General features: G+C 42.5%; 1 pseudogene; it reads right to left on the reverse strand.

The window, feature by feature from the left end:
• Positions 1–1,242: 1,242 nt before the first annotated feature.
• On the reverse strand, positions 1,243–13,344 carry LOC114709261 (annotated as a pseudogene).
• Between the last annotated feature and the right edge of the window lie 3,923 nt (positions 13,345–17,267).

The raw sequence follows: 17,267 nt of genomic DNA on the forward strand, positions 1-17,267 counted from the left end.
CCAGAGTCTTAGGACATATTTGTTCTTCAGATTTGGGTATCCAGACCACTTTGGTAAGAGACCAGTTCTACATATTCTAAAGAGAACTTTTTTTCTGACTTTCTCATTGCTTATTCATCATCTGAGAGAGTTTACTATTTTTAAATTATTCTTCATTGCAACCTACACATTTAATTTTCCCCAATATTTTCTTTTCATTTGAGTTGGAAGGCAGCTAATATATTTATTTTTAACCATATTTTAAAGGGTGTCATTTGATTCCTATGATTACATTAGTCAAGTATTTTATTAGTTGCAAGTGAAAAAGAAAGTCAGCTTGAATATGCCTGGGGGTATACAGCTCAGTAGTAAAATGCACACCTAAGGCTCTGAAGATGGCTCAGTGGGTAAAGGAGCTTGCTGCCAAAACTGACGACCTGAGACTCCCTGGAACTCACATGATGGAAGGGGAAAATCAATTCCCGAAAGATGCTCTTTGACCTTATCACAAACAATACGGCAAACCAGTGTCCCCCCAATACATGACAAATATATAAAAAACTTAAAACATTAAAAGTGCACTCTAGGTTTCACCTTTGTGGAAGAGGAGGAGGAAGAGAATGGAAAGGAGGAAAAATAAGTTTAACTGGAAAACAGTTGAGCATATTTGACCTTGGAAACTCGGTGGCTCAGTCTTGATACACTCATGTTTGTTATCTATCTCAGAAAAGTTCGTTTCCAACAAAGAATCGGGAAAAGCTCTGGAGGGGCTGGAGAGATGGCTCAACAGTTAAGGGCACTGGCTGATCTTCCAGAGGACCTCCGCTTGGTTCCTGCACCCACATGGCAACTGTCTGTGACTCCAGTTCTTGGGATCCAAAGCCCTCTTCCCACCTCCAGGACATTGCGTACACTTGGTGCACATACATACATACATAATACATACATACATACATGCAGACAAGACTGTAAGCAGATTTTTCTGTCCCTCCTGCCAGCTCCCAAATCATGACATGGAGACTTCTTGTTAATTATGAAAGCTTGGCTGATAGCTTAGGCTTGTTTCTCACTAGCTCTTGTAACTTAAATTAACCCATTTCTATTCATTTACTTTCTGCCTCGTGGCTTTATTACCTTCACTCTGCACTACCCATGCTGCTTTCCTGCTTCCTCTGTCTCTGACTGGTGACTCTTTGAGTTTCCACCCTTCTTCTTCCCAGTATTCTCTGCCCCAAAATCCTGCTTAGCTATTGGCTATTTAGCTTTTTTTTTTTTTTTAAGTGTTAACTCTGCTTTATTAGTCAACCCGAAAACTACATAGTCCTCCAGTCCAGGGAGGCATTAACTTAATCCTCTTCCTCATCATCACCACCAGCTCCAGCACCACCCTGGCCCTTCTTGGCATTCTTCCTCTTCACTCGGCCTGGGCAGCCACCGCCATAAGGAGAACGGAGGGAGAAATCAATGTGCTTCTGGGAGTCCAGATGGACAATGAAGGATGGAATGTTCACCACCTGCTTGCGGACCCTGATAAGACGCTGGCGGATGAGCACATGTGCATGATTTAGCCAGACCCAGCTTAAGACCTAGGTCTGCAGCCGCCTCTCCAAGAAATTCTCAATCTTCAGGCCTAGGATGTAATCCAGCTTCATCTTGCCCTCATCCAGCACCCCAATGTGAACAAGTCGCCTCAGCAGAGCATTCATCCAGTGCCAGCAGCTCCCGGGCGGCCTTGCGGATCTTAGCTAGGGTAAATTTGACCCTCCAGACCTCACGTTTGTTCCGGAGCCCATACTCTCCGATCAGCTTCAATTCCTGGACGAGATGTGATTTCTCGAAGGGTCTCCGTGGGGTCACATAGGTTTGGCGACAAACCCAACTTCTGGCAACCGGGATGTTGGCTTCTCTGGGCCCATTGCGCTTTCGAACTCACGCCCTTGACAAAGAGAGGCTGTTTAGCTTTTTATTAAACAAATCACAGTGACATATCTTTACACGGTGTAAAGGAATATTAAACAACACAAGATACCCATTCAAATAAAATACAGATATATAGAGAGAATGAGAGAGAGAGAGAGAGAGAGAGAGAGAGAGAGAGAGAGAGAGAGAGAGAGAAAGAGAGGTACCATGAGAGAGATGGTGAGTGGGGGGCCAGAGGAGCATATTTAGAGGTCACTTCCCTGAACTAATCCTAAGAACAAAAGAAAAATATCAGTTTGGGAGCAGGAAGTTTCACATCACATGACCTATTTAAACATAGTGTACGTGACAAAGAGCATGAAGGAACCAGGTGCTGGCTGGGGTCATAATTTAAGAACTGCTCTTTAGCCGTAGCACAGATAGCATCTAAACTATCTGTGTCACAGAAAGGGGGCTTCAGGCTGTGGGATCTGGCCTGAAGATGGAAGCCCATATTCTAACTAGTCTACCACTACTCTTGGCAATGTGAGTACAGGGGAAATAAAATACAGACGCTACCCGGATGTGACAGTACATGCCTGTTATCCCAGCATTCAGGAAGCGAAGGCAGAGGATCAGAAGTTCAAAGTCATCCTTGGCTACATAGTGAGTTCCAGGCTAGCCTATGCTACTGGAGACTGTCTGAAAACAACAAAGCTTAGACACTACTAACACCACCACCTTCCGGGGCTCATTGTCCCGTTCTCTTCCTGATTCCTTTGACCTTTTTTTTTTTCTTTAAAAGAAAGGGACTGGGCGGTGGTGGCGCACGCCTTTAATCCCAGCACTCGGGAGGCAGAGCCAGGCGGATCTCTGTGAGTTCGAGGCCAGCCTGGGCTACCAAGTGAGTTCCAGGAAAGGCGCAAAGCTACACAGAGAAACCCTGTCTTGAAAAACCAAAAAAAAAAAAAAAAAAAAAAAAAAAGAAAGGGTTTCTTTGTGCCCTGGCCATTCTGGAGCTCATTCTGTAGACCAGACTGGCCTTGAACTCAGAGATCTACCTACCTGACTTTACCTCTAAGTGCTGGGATTAAAGGCATGGACCACTACCACTCAGTTTTCTTTGACAATTTACTAAATTGTTTCGGTTCATTTACAAGGTGCTATTCCAGCCTGGAGCCTTCTGATTTCTAGATTTCTATCTAAAGTTCTTTCAGCTCTGGGAGTTTCTAAGGGTTTTTTTTTTTTTTTTAAAACTATACTCCAGAAAATTTTCCATCCACTGTGAAAACACAGACATCTTAAACTGAAAGCATTACTTGGCCATTGGAGGCATTAGCAAAACTAGTAAAACCAGAGGCTTCATTTATTAAAAGAAGTCTTACGTGAGCAAAGTCATTCCAAGGAAAAGGGTTCCAATCTCCATAAACCAGTCACAGTATAGGTGTGCCTCTGACATGTCCACACGTGTCCTGGGCATATATCCACTCCACCTATCTCAGAAGCCTAGAGACTCAAGGTCTGTTTCAGGTATTACTATGGTTTGATAAGGAACATAAATGGGTGTAGCTATGAAACTGCAAATTCCAAAGACCCTTTACCCACTTACCTACCTCCTTCACTGTTAAGGTTGACCAACTGTGTGTGATATGACCATTTAATGAATTTATCAAGAAGAAAACCTAAGAGTGTTTCCCTCTAGTCTCTGGCTTTAGGGACTGAGGAATTAAACCTTCAGGCAGTGACATTCCATTTACCTTTGGTAATTCATTGCATTGGGGCCCATCCCCAGTACCCAACCCAGAACGTAGTTGGGTTGGAGAACAAGAGAGGACAAAGCTGATGGAAATAATGAGTGATTGAGACTAAGCACAGGGGAAAATGGTTTTGAAAATGAAAACAGGAGTTTTGAAACATTTTACTTGTATCTTTGTTGTTGTTGTTGTTGTTGAGACAAGGTTTCTCTGTGTAGCCCTGGCTGTCCTAGAACTCACTCTGTAGACCAGGGTGGCCTCAAACTCAGAGATCTGCCTGCCTCTGCCTCTGCCTCCCAATAGATCCTTGTTTTTGAGTGCCTTCCTTTCTCCCCCACTCCCCTCCCCCTCCCTTCTCATTTTGGTCTGCTTGCACTGACTAAGAATTAATTTCTCTCTCTACCTCCCTCTTCCTCTCTCCCGCTCTGTTTCCTTTCTTTGAGGTCAGGGTCTCACGTTGTCTAGAGTGGCCTCAAACTCACTGCATAGCTGAGAACGGCCTTGATCTTGGACTCCTAGTCCTTTGATTCTACCTCTTTGGCACTCGGATTATAAGAGACAAAAAACACTTACACACACACACACACACACACACACACACACACACACACACGGTCTTACTATGTAGCCCTAACTGGCCTACAGAACTTCTTATGCAGACCAGGCTATCTCACAGGAATCCTCCTGCCTCTACATACTGAGTGTGGAATTACAGACATGTACCACCATGGCTGGCAAACAAAAAGGCTTTTTAAAAACTTGTTCTTAAAATATCAGCTAATTCAAAGATTTCTACAAATAGGAATTTTAAGTCCTGGCTGAAGGCTTAAGTCTTCTTTAGGAAGCAGGTCAAATTGCTCTACAGAAAAAAAATGGAAAGAATTCAGTTTATTCTTTTTTTTCACATTGCTTTGTTTTTTCTGTTCCGAGAGGGTGAGCCAAGAGCAGAAACCAGGGTGGAGGCAGCTGGGAACAGCGTGTCTGGGTTGATGTTAAGTTGTTTCTGTGGTTCTTGCCCCTTGACCATCCATGGTAGACTGCCACCTACTCAAAACCTTGGCACCATTCTTGGTATGAAGACTAAGGGATGGACTGATGACAGGGTAGAGATCAGACTGCTGAATGGAGACCAAGTATTCAGCAGAGGCAGCCAGCGGACCATGAGCCCACAGCTCCATAGGGAGTACACGGCGATCGTGGCCAGAGATCTGGTTTCCTTCTCCCTGCGGCTAGAATATGAACATTCAGGCCAATCTTAGCTCGATCTCCCTGATAACTGATCATTCTGGGATTTGAAAAAGCACATCACATCTTCATAAGATGCCTTTAACAAGCAACATCCAATCAAAACACTAGAAAAGTGAGCCACACAAAAATCAGCAAGAATGCCCACCTGTAACCATATCACTGTCCATGAGAAGCTGGAGCAGGGAGAGAGAGCATGTGTTCCAGGCCAGTCTGGGGCGACACTGCAAGATCTTGTCACAAAACACAACAGGAGGGGCAGTCGCAGGTGTGTTCAGATCCTGGTTGAGTCCTCTACCACATATCATTTTTTATAGCAATTCGCTAGGACATGGGCATGCTACTACCATATATGAAGCTTCTCTGAAAACTTAAATAATGAGTCAGGGAATCAAAAAAGTGGGTTCATTTAAGCCCCTCTGCATCACAGTTGTCTGAGTTTTTCACCTTTCACACTGGCTCTGATTCAAGCTGTGGTAAAATTGCTGGCTGAAGTGACATTTCCCTTGATGCATTACATTTCTTCTATTTTATGAAGACTCTGGTATTAGCTGGGTGCAGCACACACTCCTGTAATCCCGGTACCTGAGAGGCAGAGGCAGGAGGATCTCAGGTTGGAAGTCAGCTTGGGCTACATAGTGAGACCCCTTTTCTTTTTCTTTTCTTTTCTTTTTTTTTTTTTAAGGTTTACTTATTTATTTAAAGTTTTTTTTTTTTCATTTTACACACTGCCAACTGTTCCCCCTCCCTCCCCTTCTCTCGCTGCCCCCTACCTCTCCCCATCCCACCCCATCCCCTCCTCATAGTGAGTAAGGCCACCCTTGGGTATTCAACACAGGCTGGCTTACCAAGTTGGGGCAGGACCAAGCCCCTCCCCCACTGCACTGCACCACAGGGAATGCGCTCTAAAAAGCCAGTTCATGCACTCTGGATGAGTTTTAGTCCCATTGCCAGGGGACCCACAAACACATCAAGCTGCGCAACTGTCACCCTCATTCAGAGACCCTTTTTCAAAATACCAAAACCAACACAAAAGGTCACTTTGATTTAAGGAAAGTGACTATTCAAGACTTAAAAATTTGGGGATGGCCAGGCATGGTGGTGCATGCCTTTGATCCCAGCACTCGGGAGGCAGAAGCAAGAGGATCTCTGTGAGTTTGAGGCCAACCTGGTTTACAAAGTAAGTTCCAGGACAGCTAGAGCTACACAGAGAAACCCTGTCTCAAAAACAAAAAACAAAAAAACAAAATAACCCCCCCAAAAAAACCCCAAAAACCTGGGAGATGGTCACAAGGCTCGGTGGGTAAAGATGCTTTCTTCCAAGTCTGATGGCCTGAGTTGGATCCCCAGTATTTACACACGGAAAGAAAGAACCAGCTTCTGCAAGTTGTCCTCTGACCTACAAGTGTATGCACACACACACACACACACACACACACACACACACACACACACACATTTATTTATTTATTTATTTATTTATTTATTTATTTATTTATTTATTTTGGTTTTCCAAGACAGGGTTTCTCTGTGTACCTTTGGTGCCTGTCCTGGATCTCCCTCTGTAGACCAGGCTGGCTTTGAACTCACAGAGATCCGCCTGGCTCTGTCCCCCCCTCCCCCCAGTGCTGGGATTAAAGGCGTGCGCCACCACCGCCCGGCTTGGTCTCTTCTTAGTCACTGCTAATTTCTTAGCTCCAGCTAACCAGCATCAATTGTCCCAGTAACACAAAGGTTTCACGTTAGTAGTTCTGGTATCTTGTTAATCACAGTTGATTCTTCAGCCACAGCTAACCAGAACAACAGAATCGTAAATTAAAATAGCAAACAGCCCTGATAGTCTTTAAATTTTCCTTTGAAACTTCACAAACCAGGCCTCCATCCTCTGCACTGCTCTCAGCATTCTTATCTTCTAAGCTCCCACAGAACATCTCATTGAGCTCTTGACACTCAATGGCTTTTCTAGCCCAAAGTTCCAAAGTCCTTCCACAGTCCTCCTCAAAGCATGGTCAGGACTATGACAACAATACCCAACTCCTGGCACCAATTTCTGTCTTAGGGTATCTATTATTGCTGTGAAAATACACCACAATCATGCCAACTCTTGGAAAAACATTTAATTGGAGTAACTTACATTTCAGAGGTTCAGTCCGTTATCATCATGGTGGGACATGGTGGAGTGCAGGCAGGCAGGGTGCTGGAGCTGAGAGTCCTACATCGTGAGAGGCAACAGGAGGAAGTGCACTGAGACACTGGGTGCGGCTTGAGCAGATGTGAATCCTCAAAGCCTACCTCCACAATGTCATGCTTCTTCCAACAAGGCCACACCCACTCCCACAAAGTGCTATTCCCTTTGGGGACCATTTTCTTTCAAACCACTCCACCACATGAAAGTGAAATGAGAGAACTGACTCCCAAAGTTGTTTTCTGACCTTCTAGGCATGTGGGTCCCCTTCCACCATCATGCATACAAATGCAATAATCATGAATAAGTAACTTTTAAAAAATATACAAGTGGCCAGGCAGTGGTGGCACATGCCTTTAATCCCAGCACTCAGGGGGCAGAGGCAGTTAGAGGCCAGCCTGGTCTGCAGAGTGAACTCCAGGACAGCCAAGGTTACCCAGAGAAGCCCTGTCTCAAAAAAAAAAAAAAAAAAAGTAAGCATGGTAGTGCATACCTTTAATCCCAGTACTTGGGAGGCAGAGGCAGGTGAATCTCTGTGAATTCAAGGCCAGCCTGGTTTACATAGTGAGTTCTAAGACAGCCAGGGCTGCATAGTGAAACCCTGCTTTTAAAAAAATTTATATATATACAAACCTTGAATTAGAAAATTGGGACCTGGCAAAGCTAGCACACACCTCTTTGGTAAAGAAAGCTTTCAAAATCAGCATGTGTATTACAAATGGGCTGAAAGAGAGTAAACCACTGGATTTTAAACCACCCCCTCCACCGTGTGTGTGTGTGTGTGTGGGGGGGTATGAGTGCCAGCAGACACAGCAGGGTGACAGTAGTCTGCACATTTCACCTTGTTTTGGAGCAGGGTCTCTATGTTGTTCTTGTGTGCACCAGGCCCACAAACTCCTGGGGATTCTCCTGTATCTGTCTCCATCTCCCTATAGGAGTGCTGGGATTACAGATGTGTGTACTTGCTGTGTCCAGCTTTTATACGGGTTTTAATTTTGAGCTCTTTTCTTTTGATTTGGAGTCTTTTCCTGGATTTTCAAAGAGCAACACTTACCTTTTACCATCCTTCTCAAAAGTATAAAAAGAACTTGAAGTGGTTTATTATCTCTGGAATTTTGTCATACATTTGGTTTCATCTCTATATACACCCACACTTTTGTTTCCAGAAAATTCTGTGTGCTAAAGACTTTTCTTTTTAATAGAAAGTCCCATCATGCAGGCCTGGCCTACAGGAACTTACCATGTACCACACTGGTCAGGCACTGCCTGTCTCTGCCTCCCAAGCTCCCAAGTACTGCAATTACAGATGGGCATTACCATACCCAGCTAAGCTTATTATCTATTGTCCTGAAAATGTTTCTAACCACTTATTTTATGAACTAATATTTCTATAGATGTCACCATTACAAATTAACAATTGCCTTGTTAATAACACACACTCTTCCAAATGTAAGGAAAAGGCTTGGGTTATGCATGATCCTAAATATATATTTAAATGTCATTTTTACAAAAACACAATTTTTCAGATTGGCAACTTGTTTTTTGATGTAAACAAATTTGGAAATGTCTATTTTAAGGTTTTATGTGTATGAGTTTTTTGCCTGTATGTCTGTCTGTGCACCACCCGTGTGCCTTGTACCTGAGAAAGTCAGAAGAGTGTGTTGGATCCCCTAGAACTGGAATTGTTTGACAGTTGTGAGCTGCCATGTGGGTTCTGTGAAGTTTCTGGGAGCCATCCCTGGCGGTGGACAGGTCCCAGCAGAGGATGTAAGGTGTCAGCAGGGGAAGGAATGAGCCAGGCATGATGGTCAGGAGAATCTTGCAGCCTGACTCCTTAGCAGCCAGAATGCTTTTTTACTTATACAAAATTTAGTAAGCAAAGATAGATTCATGTTGTTTGAAAACATAGATCATATGATTTTTGTTTTTGGACATGTGTTTCACGTTTTCTTGCTCATCTTTTAGTCATCATTAAAAAAACTATGTTTTGACATTTTTTTTTTTGGTTTTTTGAGATAGGGTTTCTGTGTAGTTTTGGTGGCTGTCCTGGAACTCACTCTGTAGACCAGGCTGGCCTTGAACTCACAGAGAGCTGCCTGGCTCTGCCTCCCGAGTAAAGGCATGTGCCACCACCACCTGGCAAGTTTTGACATCGTTAATGAACAGTTATCATTTTTATTCATTAACCCCATAACCCAAATTTTAAGAATCTAGAGGCATATGACAGCCTGTTCTCAGGCTGGTAGCTTTGGTTGCTTCAAGGTTGCTAGACCAAAAGAAAATCCCCAAGCCAGTCCAGGAATATTGCCATGTCCCAAACAGTGTATTATTAACTCTTAATGGCCAGAGTGCCCAAGAAAATTCTCAGGCCAAAGCTGCTGTGGTTATTATTCAAATTCTGGCATAATACAATGTTTATATTTTATATCTTTATGGAATTTGTTTATATGTCTAAAATCTTGGCATTCTGTTGTTCTTTGGTCATAAGACATCACAGTGACTTTGCATGTCCTAACTTTCCTAAGAGAGGGAGGTCCTGACATCTCATTCTTTTAACATCTTTCCATTTCATATGTTGCTCACCAATATAAGTCTCTGTGTATGGAAGAGGTAACTTTAGCTAATCTAACTTTGTTGGTGTATATGTCATGTAATTGTCTGAGTGTGTAGTGGGAAGAGGCTTGCAGTTTGAACTGTGACCAACTCCTCTAGCCCACTGAATCTTGTTGTCATTTTTGAGTTTACTTTGTTTTGATTTTCTTGTTCCTGAATAAGTACAGGGACAGATGTTTAAAAAATGTCTCATAGCCTTATAAAGAGACCTCTGGCTTCTTTATGAGTGTCACAACCTTCAAGGCATAAGGAAGACCTTCAAGTAGATAAGGATGCAAATATTAAAAATCTCCCAAGTATGCAACAGGTGGAGATGAAAACCAAATGTGGCTCGGTAGCAATCATGAGGCTCAGCTTTGCTGAATCCTTGTCAAACAGTTGTGAGGGCCTTATGACTTTTGCCATTCCTATCAGATATGGCTGTGCCATCTCCCCCTTTTTTGTTTATTAACTAAACAGTCTGTAGATCTTGTAGATATTGCAGTCTTTGAGAACCAGCTCCACGACCACACCCAGGGTATGAAAAAAAAAAAAAGCCAGGAACGTGGCAAGGGCTAGACTTTTTCTATCTGAGGGGAATAAGAAAAAACACATGCTTTCTGATGGTAACTTTCTCTTTGACTTCATCTTAAAAATAATCTTCTTTGAAAAATCTGTCTCCACAACACATCTCTACACAGCCACACATCTCTCTTCTACACAGCTACATCTCTCTTACCCCACACCTCTCTTCTACACATCTGTCTCCCTCACAACTACACATGTCTGTACACTGCTACATCTCCTTACACAGCTACAACTCCTTCTACACACAGCTTTCTTCCATACATCTCTCTATACACTTTGAAAAATCTTTCCAGCAGAAAACTCTAGACAATATATGAGTTACATTTTTAGGGTCACATAGCATTACTTGAGTAAACAATAAGAAACAGAGCCATTCTGGTAACACATGAGAAATCACATGGTTTCTCTCAGGGCTTGGGATGTCACATTGGCCAGTGAGTGACCATGGCAACACCTGGCTGTCAGCCAAGTTCCCTGATGTGCAGTCTGTAAAGCAAAGTCACGTGGCATGTAGGCTGAACACCCAGTATTTCCTGATAGAGTGACACTGAAATTCAGGATCTAAATAATAAACAGTTAGTTGGCTGAACCCTGAGACTTGGAGGTTAGGAGTACACACAGAGTCAATTGCTGAGAAAATGAAGTTTACTAAAGTTGCTTCATGCCTGACCTTGATTCAACAGATACCTGGGAACCTGTCCTTGTGTGATTCATTTGCAGGAGCAACTAGTCTGCTTTGAATTTGCTCTGAGGTTTTAAATCAGCTAATTGTGCAAAAAGATGTCTTTGTAGCTGAGAACACCATTAATTTCCTATGTCAGCCTGAGCTATGAAAAATATCCTAGTATTATTTCTATTCATCAAAATTGTACAGCTTAAGAATAAATTACCTTCCTAACTATCCAGATATGTGTGTGCAAAGAAGATGGAATATATACACGAGATAAAAACACAGGCAGTGGAGAAAATACCCATTGCCATTTTTAGGGAACAAATGTAGTGGCACATGAGAAAAATCACAGACAGAAGCAACCAGTTTCCACAGCCAGTAACCCTACAGTCTTTGCCTCATGGGGCTCCCTATCAGAGAGTTATTCATCTGATGGGTTGACCTGTATTATTAATTGCCATCTGTTGTATGTATGTCATGGCCCGTGACAGGAATTGTATCCAGGTCCTCTGGAAGAGCAGTCAGTGCTCTTAACTGCTAAGCCATCTTTCCAACCCCTTAATATACATGTTTTAGCAATTATTACTCATTTCCCAAGCAAAATAAATTCCATCTTCAGTTCATTTACATTTTCATAATAATGGTAGTTTGTGCCATTGGCAGACAGGAACATTATTCTGTGCATACTTGATGGACTTTAGCTTATTAGAATCATCACTATATCTCTGTCAAAATAATTATAGGGGTTGTGCACAGTTCAGACTATTACTAACCTTGGTAATATCAGGATTTTAGAAAACTCTTTTCTGTTCTCTTTAGCCTGGCATGGCTGTGCATGCCTGTAATCCTAGCCCTGGAAATGTAGACTCAGGATACTTGCGGGTTGGGACTGGAAAGATAGCTCAGTGGTTAAGACATTTGCTGGTCTTGCAGAGGACCTGGGTTTGGTCTCAGCACTCACATTGGGCTGCTCTCATCCACCTGTAAGTCTAGTTTCAGGGGATCCAACTCCTTCTCCTGGCCTCCTGGAGCATCTGCACACATGTGGTGAACATACAGATACACAGAAATAAAAGCTTTTTTTTTTAAAGGAGTAATTTTTAAAATGACTTATATTTATTTTATGTGCATTGGTGTTTTGCCTGCATGTGTGTCTGTGTGAGGGTGTAAATCTCCTGGAACTGGAGTTACAGACAGTTGTAAGCTGCCATGTGGGTGCTGGGAATTGAACCCAGGTTCTCTGGAAGAGCAGCCTGTGCTCTTAACAGCTGAACCATCTCTCCAGCCCCAACATGTGGTGATATATTGTGTACCCTAATAAAATTTGCCTGAAGATCAAAGAATAGAACACGCCACAAGATTAAACATAGAGGCTAGGCAGTGGTGGCACACGCCTTTAATACTGACACTTAGAAGGCAGAGATCTGCCTGGATCTCTGTGAGTTAAAAGCCACCCTGGACTACATGAGATTGACTCAGTCTAGGAGAGAAAACAAGAGCCAAGCAGTAATGGCACACACCTTTAATCCCAGTACTTGAAGCACACACCTCTTTAATCCAGGAAGTAATGGCTAGGTTGAGAAAGGTATCTAAGGCTTGAGGAGACAGGAACTAAAGGCTTTTCAGCAGAAGTGTCTCTTTCAGCTAGAGGCTTTTTCAGCTGGAGCTTTTCGGTGAGGAATCGGAAGATTTCAGTCAAAAGATTCATGAAATTGGTGAGGCGAGATGTGACAGTGGCTTGTTCCTTTGTCTCTCTGATCTTTCAACATTTGCCCCAATATCTGGTACTGTTTTTTTTTTTTTTAATTTTTTTTTATTTTTTATTTTTTTGATTTTTTTCGAGACAGGGTTTCTCTGTGTAGCTTTGCGCCTTTCCTGGGACTCACTTGGTAGCCCAGGCTGGCCTCGAACTCACAGAGATCTGCCTGCCTCTGCTTCCCGAGTGCTGGGATTAAAGGCGTGTGCCGCCGCGCCGCCGCCGCCGCCGCCACCACCACCACCTGGCGGTTTTTTTTTTAATTATAAGAGCATTAGAAATTCAAGTTATACAACATAAATCTTAAAAAAAAAAAAAAAAACCTGAGAGGAGTTGGGGATTTAGCTCAGTGGTAGAGCGCTATGGGTTTGGTCCTCAGCTCTGGAAAAAAAAATCTGAGAGTTTGAGGTTAGCCTGGTCTACAGAGGGAGACTACCAATAAATAAATATAACTAAAATTGCCTCTAAAAGTCACATTATCTATTTGTTTGCTTGCTTATTTATTTATTTATTTATTTATTTATTTATTTATTTATTTATTTATTTATGTGTGTATGAGTGTATGGATATCAGAGGACAACTTGTGGGCATCAGTTTTTCTTTCCACACATGATACCTGTGATTCAAACTGAGGTTTATCAGGCTTGGTAGCAAAAACCTTCTTATACTGAGCCATCTCTCTGGCCCCCAAACTTCTTTTAATCACTGACTCATGTTCCTACTTGAAAGTACAATATAAAACTAACTATAATAATTTGTTGGTCAACATGGTCCCCACCTCACCTGTAGATTTTCCTGATCTAGGTCTGCTCTCTGCCACAGTGAGTTTGGTTGCCCTGTGAAAATGATGGACTACTCTGGAAATAGTGTTTGACTTCTGAAGACAAGTGCTAAAAGGCACTGTTGTCTCCCCCTTGATAATTTTTGAAAGGACATTAGTTGCCTTGTCATGAAGACAATCATGACAACCAAAGCTTCCCGATAAAAGCCAAGTGAAGGAGCCACCTTGAAACCTCCACGTGCCTTTAGACAATCACCTCAGGAAAGAATCACAGCCAAACCACTGGGGAAGCCTTTCCACCTTCTGCCCTGCCAGATGTGAGAGATAATAAATGGTACTATTGTTCTAGACCGTTCAGATTGAGGTGGTCCCCAGCTCAGCAACCGATGACTGACACAGCAAGTCAGCCAAGCCAAAGTGCAATGCAAACTTTTTAGTATGTTTTCTTATCCCAAAACTCTGCTAGATGAAATGGAAACGTGACATTTCAAACCAAAGACCCAGTCACAGGCAACTGGGGCAGGATTTTGTTTATAGGACTTTGTAGATAATTTTTTGTTACAAAACATTTTTACAATGGTCTTTTATAAGGTGGAAATTTTACTTCTGAAAACAGTAGGTTGGTGGGTCTTTGCAAACAAGAAGTCTCCCAGTCATGCAATGGGGTGGTAGCTTTACAGTTTGTTTTACAGCAATCTAACAGGTTGGCACCCTTGACAAGGGAACATTACTGGATTTATGGATACCCTCAAAGCACTGATTTTCCTATCATTCATTACACATGAATTTCCTCTTTTTCTCCAGGCTTTTATTGAAAACAAGGACATTGGTTTTTAGGAAAAAGTGGAATGATGTTTATTTTCCATATTGGATCATGTGATTAAAGCTTTTTATGGCTTAAAAACCCAGTAAGAACTCTCCATGAAAGTACAGGGAACCACTGTGAGTGGCTTGGCAGGGATTGCTGAAGTTCTGTTTGGCATTTCCTGCCTCTGTATTGCAAGGAGTCCTGTTTCCCTGGGAACCTTTGCCTGTGATGGAGAAATCATGTCCACCTACCCAATATCTCATTTGTCTAATAGCAGGATGCTTTTTTGTTTTTGTTTTTCAAGACAGGGTTTCTCTGTGTAGCCCTGGCCATCCTGGAACTTGCTCTGTAGCCCAAGCTGGTCTCAAACTCACAGAGATCCGCCTGCTGCTGCCTCCCGAGTGCTGGGATTAAAGACGTGCGCCACCACCGCCGGCTCCAGGGTGTTTTCTAATTGAAGGGTGACATTGAAGGGAGCAGGCAAAAACACCTTGGCCATTTTGACTTCAGACTCCATTTTACCTATATAGTGAAATGAAGTTCAGGTTCTCAAGCCCTGGGGGAGCTGAGAACTTTCCAATGGCTGATCAACCTCCTTCCTAAACCATAAAATAGTCATTATGCATCTTTAGTTCTTTAGAAACATTATGGTTGTTACTAGCAACAGAAGGAACAAATGGATCTGATTGGTTGGACTGAAAGGCTTGCATTATATATTTGTTGACAATGATGGAACATTCTAGGAAGCTCCCAATCTCTAAATCCTGATTGGTGAAAATTGTAACTATAACTTGGCAACAAATGTTTGTGATTTTTGTGCTATTTATAAACCCTGCTTCTGTTCCTGCCCTGGGCTATCAGGAGAAACAAGGCTCCCAAATCCTTCTCCTACAGCTCTGATTGATCAGCAACTGGCTTATGTGGTGATTTAATAACATCTATGGAACTCGTAAGTGTTGTCTCTCTCCTCCCTCGTGGTGCATAGTGGGCTAGGTGTAAGAACATGAAGGAGTCCTTTTGCACCCAGGACACAAAGTCAGGAGATCAAAACTATTGTTGGTGTGGAGGTGTAAAGAGAGGAACTCCACAGTTCTCAGTGTTTCAGCTCAATCTCTATTTTGATTCTATGTCTTCTTTTGTGGTATTGCTACTCAAACCTAGGGTCCTTCACATGCTATGCTAGGCAAGTGCTCTACCAATAAGCAACATCCTTTTCTGTGGAGCTGGGGAGAGAGTCTTGCAGTGTAGCTCAGAATGGCTTCAAATTCCAGATGCTCTTGTCTCTGCCTCCCTGAATGCTGAGATTACAGGCATGCACTACTGCTCAATCTCCTCTGACCTGTGGCTGTTAGAAAAATGTAAATTAGGGGGCTGGAGAGATGGTCAGAGTTGAGAGCACTGACTGCTTTCAGGTCCGATTCATTCCAGCCACATGTGCTCACACATCTGTATGTGATTGTGCTTCTGTGTGCAGGATACATGAAAAACACTGTAACATAAAAAAAATAATAAACAAAAAAAAAAAAGAAAAATGTAAATTATACGTAAGTTACATTTATATTTCTTTGGCTAACACTGAAGTGAGTAGACTATATTATGCTTCCCCCTACCAATTTAGTTCCTTGTTCTTAACCTTTTATTTCTTTTTCCTAGGTATAAATTACCAACAGTAAGGACACCACATACTCCTCATAAGCACATTTTGAATTTTTGTGTCCGTGTTCAACATTATGTTTTTGAGATTTGTACTCACTGACCCGCTTTATTGCTATTGCTATGAGAATTCTACTGTGTGGCTAGAGCACATCTACTTCCCAGTGTGCTGACGCTGTGTTGCTTCTAGCTGGGCTGTGCACATCTTTGGTCAGCCACTCTCCTGTGTTCTCTCCTACCCCACCCAGGAGAGAACACAATGGCTTTCTTGGCGGACACTTGTTGAAAACATGACTTCAAACTAGCAGTGTGGTCACTTCTCTCCTAGCTTTTATATGGAAAATAAACTCCTGTTAGAACAAAACTTACTCAGAGTTTCCACTATTTTTACAAATAACAAATAGGTCAGGAAGTCAGTCTCTAGTATTTCAATACACCATTCCAGTCTTGTTAAAAATAGACACATGCTACTAGATACACTTTAGTGACAGACCGTGAAAAGATGTTCAGTATATCATTTTCTTTCCTAAAATTCCATCTTTTATTTCTCTGCACTTTCCATGCCCCCACTCCCATCTTTCTCTGTGTAGCGCTGGCTGTCCTGAACTTGCTCTGTAGATCAGCTGGCCTTGAACTCGGAGATCGCCTGCCTGTGCCTCCCACGTGCTGGGATTAAAGGTGTGTGCCACCGCTGCCTGGCATACTTTTCTTCTTTCTTTCTTTCTTCCTTTCTTTCTTTCTTTCTTTCTTTCTTTCTTTTTTTTTTTTTTTTTAAGATTTATTTTATGTGTATGACTGTTTTTCCTGCATGTCTGTATATGCACTATATGTTTGCCTGGTGCCCAGTGAGACTAAAAGAGGGTGCTAGATCCCCTAGAATTGTAGTTACATACATCCCGGGATGCATGTAGATGCCGGGACTCAATCTTGGGTCCTCTGCAAGAACAAGTGCTCTTAACCACTCAGCAATTTCTCCAGTCCCTTCAAGACTTATTTATTAATTAATTAATTATTTAATTATTTATTTTTTAAAGACAGAGTTGCAATGGAAGGGGGTGAGGAGTGTCAAAGTCACTACACAGTGAAGGAAGATTCTAAATGCCTGATTTTTGTAACTCCTCCTGTATGTTGTGATTATAGGTCCTTGTCACTATACTTGGCTTTATGCATCGCAGAGGGTCAAAACCAGAGATTTGTGCATGCTAGGCAAACAATGTCAATATCCCAGTCCTAAATTTTTTTATCTCCTATCAGGATGGAGAAATGGCTCAGAGGTTAAGAGTAGGTCCTGGTCTTTCGGGGGATCCGAGTTTGGTTCCCTGCACCCCCTTTGGTTGTCTTACTACCTGTAACACCA

The sequence above is a fragment of the Peromyscus leucopus genome, chromosome 7 (assembly GCF_004664715.2).
Source record: "Peromyscus leucopus breed LL Stock chromosome 7, UCI_PerLeu_2.1, whole genome shotgun sequence".
NCBI classification, from domain to species: domain Eukaryota; kingdom Metazoa; phylum Chordata; class Mammalia; order Rodentia; family Cricetidae; genus Peromyscus; species Peromyscus leucopus.